This window comes from Telopea speciosissima, chromosome 11 (genome assembly GCF_018873765.1).
Source record: "Telopea speciosissima isolate NSW1024214 ecotype Mountain lineage chromosome 11, Tspe_v1, whole genome shotgun sequence".
Lineage (NCBI taxonomy): Eukaryota > Viridiplantae > Streptophyta > Magnoliopsida > Proteales > Proteaceae > Telopea > Telopea speciosissima.
In genome coordinates this window covers 19839319-19851615 of record NC_057926.1, presented here as the reverse complement: position 1 = coordinate 19851615, position 12297 = coordinate 19839319, and the positions used below count along the sequence as shown (strand labels likewise).

Sequence of the window (12297 nt, the reverse complement as noted above, 5' to 3'; positions counted from 1 at the left end):
CCTCGGCCAAACAGGCCTTAAAGCCCATTTGAACCTAGAAGACTATCTTGTGTTTTAGGGACACCTAGACAAACAAGACCTAAGGCCACTTTTGGCCTTTAAAAGATAAAACATAACCTCATATTCTCTTATCTCTTCCCCTCCAAGCCAAACCGTGGAGGAGAAGAGACAAGAAAGAAGAAGAAGTAGAAGTAGGAAGAGGAATGAGAAGGGAATAGAAGAAGATGGAAGGCATGCCAAGAAGGCTGGCTGCCCTACCTCTCCTCCTCTTGCTGTTCGGATAAGGATTGAAGAAAAGAAGAAAAAGGGAAGAGGAGGTGGATCTTCAAGGCTGGCTAGGGCAGGGAATGGAGCTCCACTCACCAAGGTAAGCTCTAACTCTTGGTACATCCCTCTTTTCCATTCCCCTTCTTGATTGAAGTAGATCCCTTGAGCTTGAGCTAACCTAGGGTTCCATTTGGGACTCAAGGTGAATCTCAGCCCTTAAATGGAGCCCTAGTGATGATGACCAAACCCTAGTTAAGGTTTCTATAAGCTGCCTTGCAGCCATTGCTGCTGAATCCTTGGTTTTAAACCATCAAACCCTACCCTTGGACCAAATGGAGCTAAACCCTTATGAGATCTTGGATCCATGAGGTAAGCCTAGGTTCTAGTGACCCTAGGGAGACCTAAGACACCCCTCCATGACCCTGAAGGCCATGTGAACTCCAGGTTTCAAGCTGAAGGGAAGACCTTGAGAAATCTCAAAAAAGAATTCTGACGGACGCACGAACGGATTAACCATCGTGGTTCCATCCGTCAGTCCATCCAGTATAATCCCAGTGACTGGACCTAAACGGATGAAGGAACTGAATGACTCTGATGCCTCCGCCCGCGGGTCCATTTTCTCTTGGGAATGTCTCAGAGATTGAACAGATGCAGGGATGGATTAAGTAGGTGCTTCCGTCTGTGGATCCGCTCGCTCTCGGGTGTGTCTTAGAAATCGAACGGATGTAGGAACGGATCCAAGAGAAGTTCCATCTATGGATTCGTCCCTCGTGTTTTAACCTTTTGGCCTGAACGGAGTCAGGGACGGACTTACCCTGTTGCTTCTATCCATAAGTCCGTCTGTGATGTCTTGGCTGAAACTTAGTTTTAACTTTGGGGGCATAACATGGGACCCCTCTATACATCTTTTGACGATTGGTTTTGCATTCTTAGGCTACCCAACTCGATGGATAGAAGGTGCACTGGTGAGATTCATGTCAACCAAGCCAGGTGACACCCGAGTTTGGTGAGTGGGTTTTGGGTGATTTGTTTGGGCTTGAATATATATATTAAGCAATCATTATCATGCTACTATATGAAATATAAGCATTGTGCACATTGCATTATTTATCTCAAATGTGATCTGCGATGAATGTGATGTGATATTGTTCTCACTACTGTATAGGGTTACGGTGCCGGGTGTGCCGGTATCGGAGCCCCAGAATTTAATCATGAAACTTATTATCTGTCATCCTGATCTGTATGCGCCGTGCAGCGCTGGTACCCGGGTACTAAATGGAATGGGATGTTGATGCACCCGGAATACCTCTCGGGACGATAGGACTTGCATGTAGTATATCTGCGGCTAGGATTTTAGGTCCCTTATGCTACGACCCTTACCAACAGGGGTTTATGTGTTGGTCAGTCTGAGTACCTATTGCCTGTGGAGGGGAGAGAGGCCAGGTCAGGGGTAGTGATGGCTATCGGGGTCTGCCACTGGGTGGTCTGATGGCTTCTACCGGCATAGGCTCCCTCGTGATAACTGAGGTTTCACTGGGGCGATAAGTTAAGTGACCCTCAGTGTCTCCCGAGTTATCACAGTAGCATACACTTGACTTAGAATTTATGTGCTAGGTGAAAAATGAATTTAACATTAGCATGCATCATGAATTAGTTGAAATTGTATGTTTGTGTGTATTTGTATTTCCCTTTGCTCTCTCACTAGCTCGTGAACCTAACCCCGTTGCGCAACCCCTTTTTAGTTGATATGCAAGTAATCTCTTGATGCACAAGTACGGATGCAAATCAAGTAGAGCCGGTGGTTGTGACTTGGATGTCAATGTACACCTAAGGATGGTGCCCTAGTGGCGTGATTTATTATTTAATTTCTGTATTCATTTTTATACATGTATAAACTTTATGTTTAATTATAAGGAGAGAAATGAATGGTTACAAGATATTGAAATTGTACTATGTGTTATTATTAGAGAACCGATGCTCTATATTCATATGATTTAATTAAATTTCGCTTCCACTAACTCTGTAATTGGAACGATTTATTCCATTGGGTACATTCCTTGCCATTATCATGATTTGATGATAAGGTGGACTGTGGCTCGGGACACTAAAGTCATCTTGTGATACATTTAAGTACCTCGACTTAACTTGCCATTTTTCATCGAGTTTTGGGGTTTCTTGATTAACGAGGTACTTAAATGTATCAAAGTGACGTTAATGTCAAAGTTAAATTTGTGCATAGCATTTTGGAATCCCCAATTTGGCTGCAAAGGTTAATATTGCAAAGTGTCATGATGGAATTAGGCGGGACCCACCAAAGTGGCATGCTTGATTCCTATTGTGATATTTTTGTAATTTAAGGATACATAATTATATTGGCAGTAAAGTAGATAACGTTCACCCAAAGGTGACATTGTCAAGACTAAAAAAGTTTTATGCACAAGAAATTATGAAGTATGGCCTTAGGGGTTTCTTATCACCCAAAGGTGGAAGAGATTTCCGAACGTCATTGCCTTCTCACAGTAGTTGTCGTAAGAGGACCAGTGCATTTTTAGATCCAAAGGTTAAAAAATGTGGTGCGATCAAAAGTTTTGTTTGGTGGTTCTAATTGCTGGCATGGTTCATTAGGTGTGGGAATATCACACCAAAGTGTTGGTCGATTTAGACTAAAAAATAAATTAGATGTGTTTGCCTTGTAAAAGGTGCTTCTGTACATGTCTAGTTGCATGACATATTTTATGAGAAATCGTGAAAGAGTTGGGTGAAATCCACCAAAGTGGGACATCTTATGCTTTTATGATTTTGTTTAGCAGCAAAGTTGGTGACATTTGCCTAAAGGTGATGTCACCTAAGTTAAGGAAACACATGTTAGAAAAGACAATAATCTGGGGGTTCCTTTTGCCCAAAGATGATAGGATTTTCAGGAGTGATTGTTCCTTTTACGGTAAAGACGGATGAATAAGAGAACCAATGCATTCCTATCCCAAAGGATAGAGATGTAGTAAAAGTTGTAACTCTTATTTGATTTTATATTGGTAAGTGCAATGATTATGTAATTGACTGGCTTATTTATTCATGACTAATATCTTGATGATTGCTTCTTGTTCCTCCATGATGTATGATCTTGGGAATCTTTTTTTGCTTCTCTTACTCTCATTAAAATCAAGTGTTTTCTAATAAGAAAAGGATTAATGTTTTGGGTTCAGGCAGTTGTTTCAAAAGTTTTATAGAATTTACTTGGTGGATCATTGCTTGTTTTAGTTAATCAGTAGGAGCTTATTACTTATTTTGATTAGTTAGTGGGAGCTCAGCTGGAGCTTGTTCATCTTGATTAACTGTTATGTTATACATTTGGTTTGTTGAGCATGGACAATTATGAATGTGCCTGGTTTTGCTTGGTTTAGCATTTATATGCATATGTTTGTTGATATGTCAATGTTTCAAGGCGGTAATGCTAAGGTTTCATGGCGGTAATAGCCAAAGGAGGTATTTAGCCAAAGTTAGGCGGTAAACCAAGGCTAGATATTAACTGGTTTTGTGGCGGTTTGCCCAAGGGGTGATGGTTAATATCAAAGTAAAGGACCCATAAGGGTATGACAATATGGTTTATGTGATCACATGATGGTTGTCATGGTTAATTTTTCATTGCGATTCTGGTTAGCAAGTAAGCTTGTGTTTGTGATGACAGAAAATTTTACACTGTATGTTGAGGTGTATCTTTTGTTGTTGTTCGACATGAGTCAATTTGTTGGCTGAATCAAGGTTTTAAAGTGGTAATTTGCAATGTGACTCACTAGCCAGACCATTAGGGAGATGTGTATAGTTAATGTAGCTCAAGTGGGAGATTGTAAGATCTTTTAATAACATATTGGACTTAATTAATTATATACCCTAGCTATTGGTGTGGGTCCATGGGCATAAAACCCGAGTTGGGACCACTTTAAGGTTGATGAGGATATATTAGTTTTTTCTATTGTGGGGACGGATTGGATTAGAGTTTGTATTTATTATAAATATATGATTAGGATCCCTACAGCCACTTGATCTCATTCTCTGTTCTTCTCGCCAAGAATGTGAGAGGTGTGTGTGAGACAAGGAGACTGGAGAAGATCCTTATCAAAGCTTCATTCGTGAAGGATGACAATACAAAGGATTATGGGTTATTTTATGTTGTTCTTCTTCAACATACGTGGGTGCAAGGTACACATTGTTTTCCCATTCTTTTCATTCAATCGTGTTCTAGATCATTGTATAGAGATGGATTAGGGTTACACAAAACTTAGGGATTTTCTAACAAAGGTTGAATCTCTCATGACCGTTGGATTAAGGAGTACTACCAGGGAACTTACAAATCTCTAAATTGAGAGGAGAAAAATCTATTAACTTTTTGTACCTCGATCCTACCATAATGCCACTTCTACTTAACCACTGAAGTAGTTATATAGTTCACATAAAGACTCCCACGTAGGCTATACTAACTACAACTACTTACATTATTCAAATCAGAATACTCGCATAAGAGCACAGAACAGACTGAGCACAGAACAGACTCACACTGAGACACTTTCAGCAATCATGCATGTTTTAGTAGATCATTTCATGAAGCTTTTGAACAAAGCTATCGATATATGAGGACTCAAGGCCTGGCTTCAACAAAAAGTCTCTCCACTTACTGTGGTTAGATCTGATTTCGCTTGCAACTTTGCTCTTATCATCCATCACCAGTTTCACTGCCTTGCACACCTCCTCCCTCGTGAACCACCCATCCTCTTTCCGTCTCTCCACCTCAACAGCCACCTTTAGATGATCTCCACTCAACATCCTCGCATTGAGAAACTGGTCTGAAATGTAAGGTAATAGCACAATTTGACATTTATTTGTTAAGGATTCCCACATAGATGAGGAGCCACAATGGGTCATGAAGCACCCAACAGATGGGCGTTCTAGTATAAGTGTCTGTTGAACCCAACCCCCATGAACAACTCCTCTCCCTTTAACCCTCTCCTTGAAACCCTCTGGTAATCCCTCTTCGATGGTTCCAGCCCCAAATGGTGGTTTCAAGGCAGCCAAGAATGGTAGCCCTGTCAATTCCAACCCCAACACCAGCTCATGGAATTGGTCCTTCTTAAGGATACATTCGCTTCCAAATGCACAGTAAACAATAGATCCAGGCTTGAATTGTCCCAACCACTCTACCCACTGAGTTCGAGCTGAGTAGTTGGCAGCTCTGGCAGTGCCGGTCTGACTAACAGCACTGGTTTTCCGTACTGGCTCTCTATATAGTCACAATAAGGGCCGTCGATTTCCCGGCATGTCCTGAAGGAGATAGCGTCGGCTTCCTTCATTGAGGTCATCAAGACTTGGTAGAATGACATTCCATTGATGTACTCACGAGAAATGAAGTCCATCAATAACCGGGCTTCATGGACTTGGAGGTTCAGTGATGAAGATGGGAAGCCAGAAGGTGGATGCATCAACTCAGAATAGTCTTGGCCCTTGTGTAAACTACGCACTGGGACTAAGTGGTGGGCAGTTGAGGAGGCACTGATTACGGAGTTGTGGATTGATTTGATGCCAAACCGGCGTGATAAGGTTGGAACCCAGTGAGCAAAGTCGAACAAGATCAAGTTGGGTTTAAGATTGTTGAAAGAAGCTTCAACTTGATCTTGCATTAGGGACATTGCAACCATGAGGAGAGGGAACTTGGGTAAGGGGACATCGGATGTAGTTTCGGCACCAGGTGGAAGGCCGTCGATGTGAGGAACAGTAAGGGGGATGAAATGAATGAGGTGAGGATGATGGTTGAGGTGCTCCAATTTGGCTTGTGTTTTGGTGGGTAGCATGAAGGAGACCTTGATGCCTCTCTCGGCAAGTTTGTTTGCAAGGTGTAGGAATGGAGTTAAGTGGCCTAAGCCCAACCATGGCAACATGGCTACATGGAAGGTGGTTCTATCCATTCTCTCTGGTTCCCTTGATTTGTCTATCTTCTCCATGAGGAATAAATCACAAGTGAGAAGTTTGAGCTTGGTGAAATGGGTCTGCGCTTCATGAATTCATTGTCAATCATGCATTCTTAAAGGAAGATGACTCTCTCTCTCTCTCTCTCTCTCTCCCCCCCAAACTAACTATTTTTTCAATTATAGATGATAGATCACTCCACTTCTTTTGTTCTCTTCCCCCTTCTTAAGGAACTTACACAGATTGCAGATGGGTAGAAGCTAGCAGCGCTTGCCATATGGGTGGTTAAGATCATGTTAACCAATTTGGTTGGTTGTATACTATTCTTTAAAGTTTCCACTTTGTATGTGAGGAGGTCCAACTGACACAGCCCAAGAGGAAGTTGGGCTCACGTTCACGTAAGTGGGTGAACAAGAACAGCTCCCAGCTGTTCAAATGGAATTCATCCATTTCGATCTCACAAAGTGGATTCCATTTGAACAGCTGGGAGCCATTCTCGTATGCTCACGTACGTGAACATGAGCTGGACTCCCCAAGAGGTTATGGGAAAGGTATTCGTATATGAGAGATTCTCCCACAACTCCATCAAACAAAGGGTGCGGGGGCTTTTAATTATGTCACTTTAGATATTCAGATCGTCTACGGCCTGCCTGCCCGTAGCGGCTATAGCAGCGCACTAACGAGGCGAGGCATAATGACCGCCTTATCCCTGCTCGAAAGCCTTGCCCGAGCGGGGGTAAGGCAGTCATTACACCTCACCTCATTAGTGCGTTGCTATGACCGCTATGGGCAGCAGGCCGTAGATGATCACGATCCCACTTTAGATTGGCATTTATGTCAATCTGCATTTAATGCAAGTCGTGCACACTCACGCATTAAAACTTTTGCCAATGGTTCTACTCCTTTTCAGCCACACAAACCACTTCATCCTAACTCAGAAATGAGTGATTCTGGTTGCATTGGAACCACAACGCAACGAATTACATTTCTTATGAATACCACTTCACCCATAATTGCCATTAAAATTTCCAAAAATGGCATTAAAGTCACTACCATAGCATGAACCTGTGAAATCATAACTTTAACAATATGAAACCTTCACCAAACACTTTGTAAGCTAATAACGTAAATGGTGTTCCACATTTCTAGATGCCTGTAACCCTGTTAAATGATAAAAATGCCCTTGTTATTGTATAGGTGACTTTTTGACCATTTCAGCTCTTCCAACTCACCAAATACCTTTGCCGCATCACCAATATGGAAAATAAGGTTACCAACAATGACAACACCACTCTAAAAAACCTCAATTGACCCAGTTGACCAACACTCTTTATGCATTAGGATTTGGTTGTAGCTTGAGTACGCATCCATAAAACTAAGCATCTCGTGACCAATGGTGGCATTGATTAGTAGGTCAATCCAAGGCAAGTGATACTCATCTTTAGGACACGCCTTATTGAGGTCGGTGTAATCCATACACATTCTCCACTTCCCATTTGACTTGGGAACCATTACGACATTCACAAGCAAAGTCGGGAACTTCTCTTCCCTGATGAAGCCTGACTATTGGAGCTTTTTCACCTCTTCCTTGATCGTCGACTGTCAATCGAGGGTGAAATTTCTCCTCTTCTACTGAATGGGCTTCCTGGTCGGATTGATATGTAGCCGATGTTCGGTGATGTGCCTCAGAATCCCAGGCATGTCCGAGGCTGACCAGGCAAACATGTTTGAGTTCTCCTTCAAAAATTCACCGAGCTTTGTCTTTTGCCCTTCACTCATCAGTGAGCCTTTTTTGACTATCTTTGTAGGGTCATCTTCACTGAGTGAAAAAAGGGATGAGGTCTTCCACCGGTCATCCTCGGTGCTTGGTCAACTCATCTCTCAAATCTTTAATGAGATCTTTTATGCACATGGCCATTCCTTGAACGTTGCCTTTGTTTTGCTTAATGAAGTCGTGTAGCATTCTCTGGCCTTCTTCTGGTTACCTCTGACTTTATCGATTCCATTCTCTATTGGGAACTTCATCTTTAGGTGGGTCGGTGAGATGATTGCTTGGAGCAAGCTTCGCCAATGGCAAGGGCTTGCTAGCCGAAGCAAGCTGCATGGCTTCATCATGGGGCTAATACCCTCCCTGATCATTTGGTAACTCTGGCACGAAAGAAATACTCGCAGGCATGATGAGGGGACAAGAACTACAGGAACAATAATTTAGACAATTAAAATATGGGTAAACAGCCTCTACTTCCCTACAAATCTCAAACAAGCAGGGAATGCCAGGGAGGAATTAATTCTTGACTGCTTTGGGCTTAGAAGAATGGTAGCTGGAGTTAAAATGCCACATGCTGTCTATTGGTGCCCCCCATTTGTTTCAGTCAAGCTCAATGTTGATGGGGCATGTAAAGGCAACCCTGAAATAAGAGGCGGTGGGGGAATCCTTAGGGACAAGGAGGGAAGGATGATAGTGGCCTCTCTAATTTTTATGGAGAATGCATGAACTCTGTCGTTGAGTTGAGGCCATTGCGAGATGGTCTGAAATGGTGTGTGAATCTGGGCTTGACTGATGTTATGGTGAACACGGATTCAGCCATGTTGGCTTTAATGGCTAAAAGGAAAAAGTGCATTCTGTGGAAGGGCTGGTACTTGTTTCAAGAAATCTCCAGTACTACACACAGAGCAAGGCAAACATAGATTTTGCTTTCAGGGAAAGCAATAGGGCAGTGGATCACCTAGCTAACCAGACTTGTCAGACTTCTTCCAACACTACTTTCCATGAGGAAAGTGTGCTCCCTAGAGAACTTCGCAGGATCCTCTGGGAGGACAAATTGGGATTCCCAGTTCTAAGATACTAAAAATTGAGATGGTTTTGGTTTTATTCGGTTTCAGTGTCATTGTATGGGTGGGCTTAAAGTGAGATGAGAGGAGAGTTTTTGTACCCTTGGGTTGGGGTAAGGTGGCTATGTCCCCCCCGTGTACTTTTCTAGTTATATGTTTTTGATCAATAAAGTCTAGGGGCCTCCCCTGGGCCCCACATAATATTCGGGATAAAAAAATAAATAAATAAAATAAAAAGATGATTGCTTGGAGGGCAGTGAGGGTCGGTCACCCAAGTATCGCGTTAAAGGCCACAACCGACCTCACCACCATGAACTTGACTTTGATGGTCGCTTGGAAAGGCTCTTCTCCTATTGTAACCATTAGCTAGATTGAGCCTTTGACAGTTGCCGAGGCTCCTGAGAATCCGTGAGTGGTGTGTCTTCGGGTTTGAGTACGTCGTCCCCGAAGCCTATGCGTCAAGCGACATCAAGTCTACTGATTCTCCCGTATCTATCAATACCTAATGTATAGTTCTTTTTGCAATCTCTACCAGCACAACCAAAGCATCATCATGTGGCAAACTTATACCTTCTAGGTCAGTGTCGGTGAAGGAGATGACTGTCTTTGTCCATGCCATTTTGTTTGGCACTTCTGCAACTCCCACGAATCATGCACTAGCTTTGGTCTTCCTTGTTGACTCTTGCCCTAGTCCTCCAAGGATGGTATAGATCGGGGCTCCTTTTGAGCCACTTGGTCCGAAGTCATCTTTTTTCCTTTCTGGTCGAGTCTTGCTTTTGTTATGCTCAGTTCTTCGGTCTTCGTACCTCGGTTCATCTTTCTTTCAACCCTGGTTGTCACTCCCCAAATCACCCCTGGGAGGATTTAGGCAAGTGACCTGGATATCCTACGACATCCGCCAATCCCCAAGGATCCAGAAGCAGTACTTACATGTCACAAACCACACAATGAGGGTAAAAAGATAATAAATATATATCAGAGTGCAACGGAAGGCTTGAACTACCCATAGATGATTTATATCATTTATAATAAAATTCCAAATACCTGTGTTTTACCATATACATATTCATTTATGCTTAAACGTATAATACTCTGATAATTACACTTCTTGAGAGAAAGAAACTTAAATAATAACAAAATTTTTGTAGATCAACAACATGAGGAAGGTCTATAGTTCCATCAACAGCTTCATCATTCATTGGCAAACCAATACCTGCAAAATCATCTAAAAGAGAATATACAAGAGTGTGAGCTCCATTGAGCCTGTGAATGAAATATAAACTATGCATGCATATGCAAGTACAACTAAATGAACCTATATGAAATAAGATTCATTTTATTATTTAGCCACCCAACAACAAAGCTAAGGCAGGTTCCGTGCTACTACAATCCCCAATACATGTATCCCTGGTGCAGGATTCTAACCTCTTCTCGTGATACACCCATTGAGTTGTTGGAGAAAATCAATTGGCTCCCGCATCCATCACCATGGTCAGCCCGACCTGCCCTCTAGGTTACCACTGTGCTACCACTAGCCCTATTGACTGGTGGGTCTATCGATCGAACAATGTCTCCTTGAGACATTGGTCTTACGCATTTCCGTGCTACCACCATGTCCTAATGATCATGATGGGTCTACTGATCGAGCAATGCCTCTTTGAGACATTGGCCTCACACTTTTATGGTATCCAACACCTAAACACCTGTTGGCAAGGGTTTGTAGTACGGGTGATGATACTCTAGCCCAATGCATTCTATATGGCATAGTATGAGTCGGGTGGTGTCAACCGCATCCCATTCTACGGGCTACCACAGGCCTCATTTCCAAGTCGGCTATGGCATCTAGTCTAGCAATTGCACAAGTATAACATTAACATTCAATTCCAATAGCCATCAGATATGTATCAGAGTCAATAACAATATAAAGCAATTTAATAAATAAAATAGTAAATATTGCTATTGTTGTTGTCACGAGTCATCAGTCATGTTACACCTACACCCATGGTGTAATTCCACTCACCTTGTGCAAATCCTACTTGTCCTTCAGTCAGCTCGGTCCCAGTTAGAATTTGACATTGTGCCTCATGCTTGGGGTTATAACCTAAGTTAACCGGACCATTAAGATGTGTCAAACATGGTTCAGATTAGATTAAGGTCCTAGGGTTAGTCTAGGTTGTGTTTGATTCAGGTTTGAGTTCATAATCACTAAGCTATAATTCTCTGGGACTTCCACTGGGCCTTTGGGTCAAACACCCAGTGCATCACCCAGAGAATAAAATGTAACAACAGTGGGGGTTTCTTTCAGGGTTTCACTTGTTCTGTGTCTCATCAACCTTGGGTAGTTATGGCAAGGGTCCTCCCCATGGTTTGCTCACATTTGGGCTCATGGTCCCTCTTCGAATCATGGCCAATGGGGCTTATTGGTGCACCCAAAGTGAGGACAACAAGGTTGCATGGGGTAGGATTTCATGATGGTTTTTATGTTAGAAATACTATTTTGGGGCTGTGGGTGAAGTCCCATAAGGTTTGGATTAGGTTTGGTCACAAATCAGCCACTAGGCCTTTCACTAGGTGTTTCACTGGGCGTTTGGGTGCAACTCCCAGTGCAATGCCCAGTCCCCGTAGGACACGGGATTCTAGACTCTAAATCTGGTTTTGGCTATTGGGGTCATCCCAATTCGACCATGGATGACCCCAGGAGGGTTGTAACATGTGTAATTAGTTGAATGGGATGGGTTTTGAGCATCCAAGCTCGGTTAGCCATGGGGATGATGGTTTGGGTTCTGACATCACAGAGATGTCCAAGCCTGGCTAAAATCAGACTTGAGAACATCATTAATCTCCCAAAACAGGTTGGGTATAGGTCATAGTTGGTTCATTAGAGTAGTTATCATGGCTAAGGATCATACTACACAACATGCATGCAAGGTTGGGTGTCTCGGTGCTACTATCCATGGACTATAAACAAGGATTTACCTAGGATCATAGCTGGAATTGAGTTTTATCATGCACACAAATTATATACAGCATAATAACTACTTAGATCATGCTAAAACATACATGCATGCAAGATCCAAAGCTGCCTTGGGTCTCTAGATGGTGATTCTACACTTTATATACAAGGACAAGGCTAAATGGCTTATGGATTTGAGCTCAACACTTAGAACAAATGTAAATCAAGGTAAGGAGAGTGTTCTAAGTTCAGGTTTGATTACCTAGCTTATGGAAAGGTCGATCCCAAGC

The 12297-nt window shown here is 42.6% G+C and overlaps 1 pseudogene; it reads right to left on the bottom strand.

Annotated features, from left to right (window-relative positions):
* Nucleotides 1-4848: 4848 nt before the first annotated feature.
* Nucleotides 4849-6253, bottom strand: LOC122644852 (annotated as a pseudogene).
* Between the last annotated feature and the right edge of the window lie 6044 nt (nucleotides 6254-12297).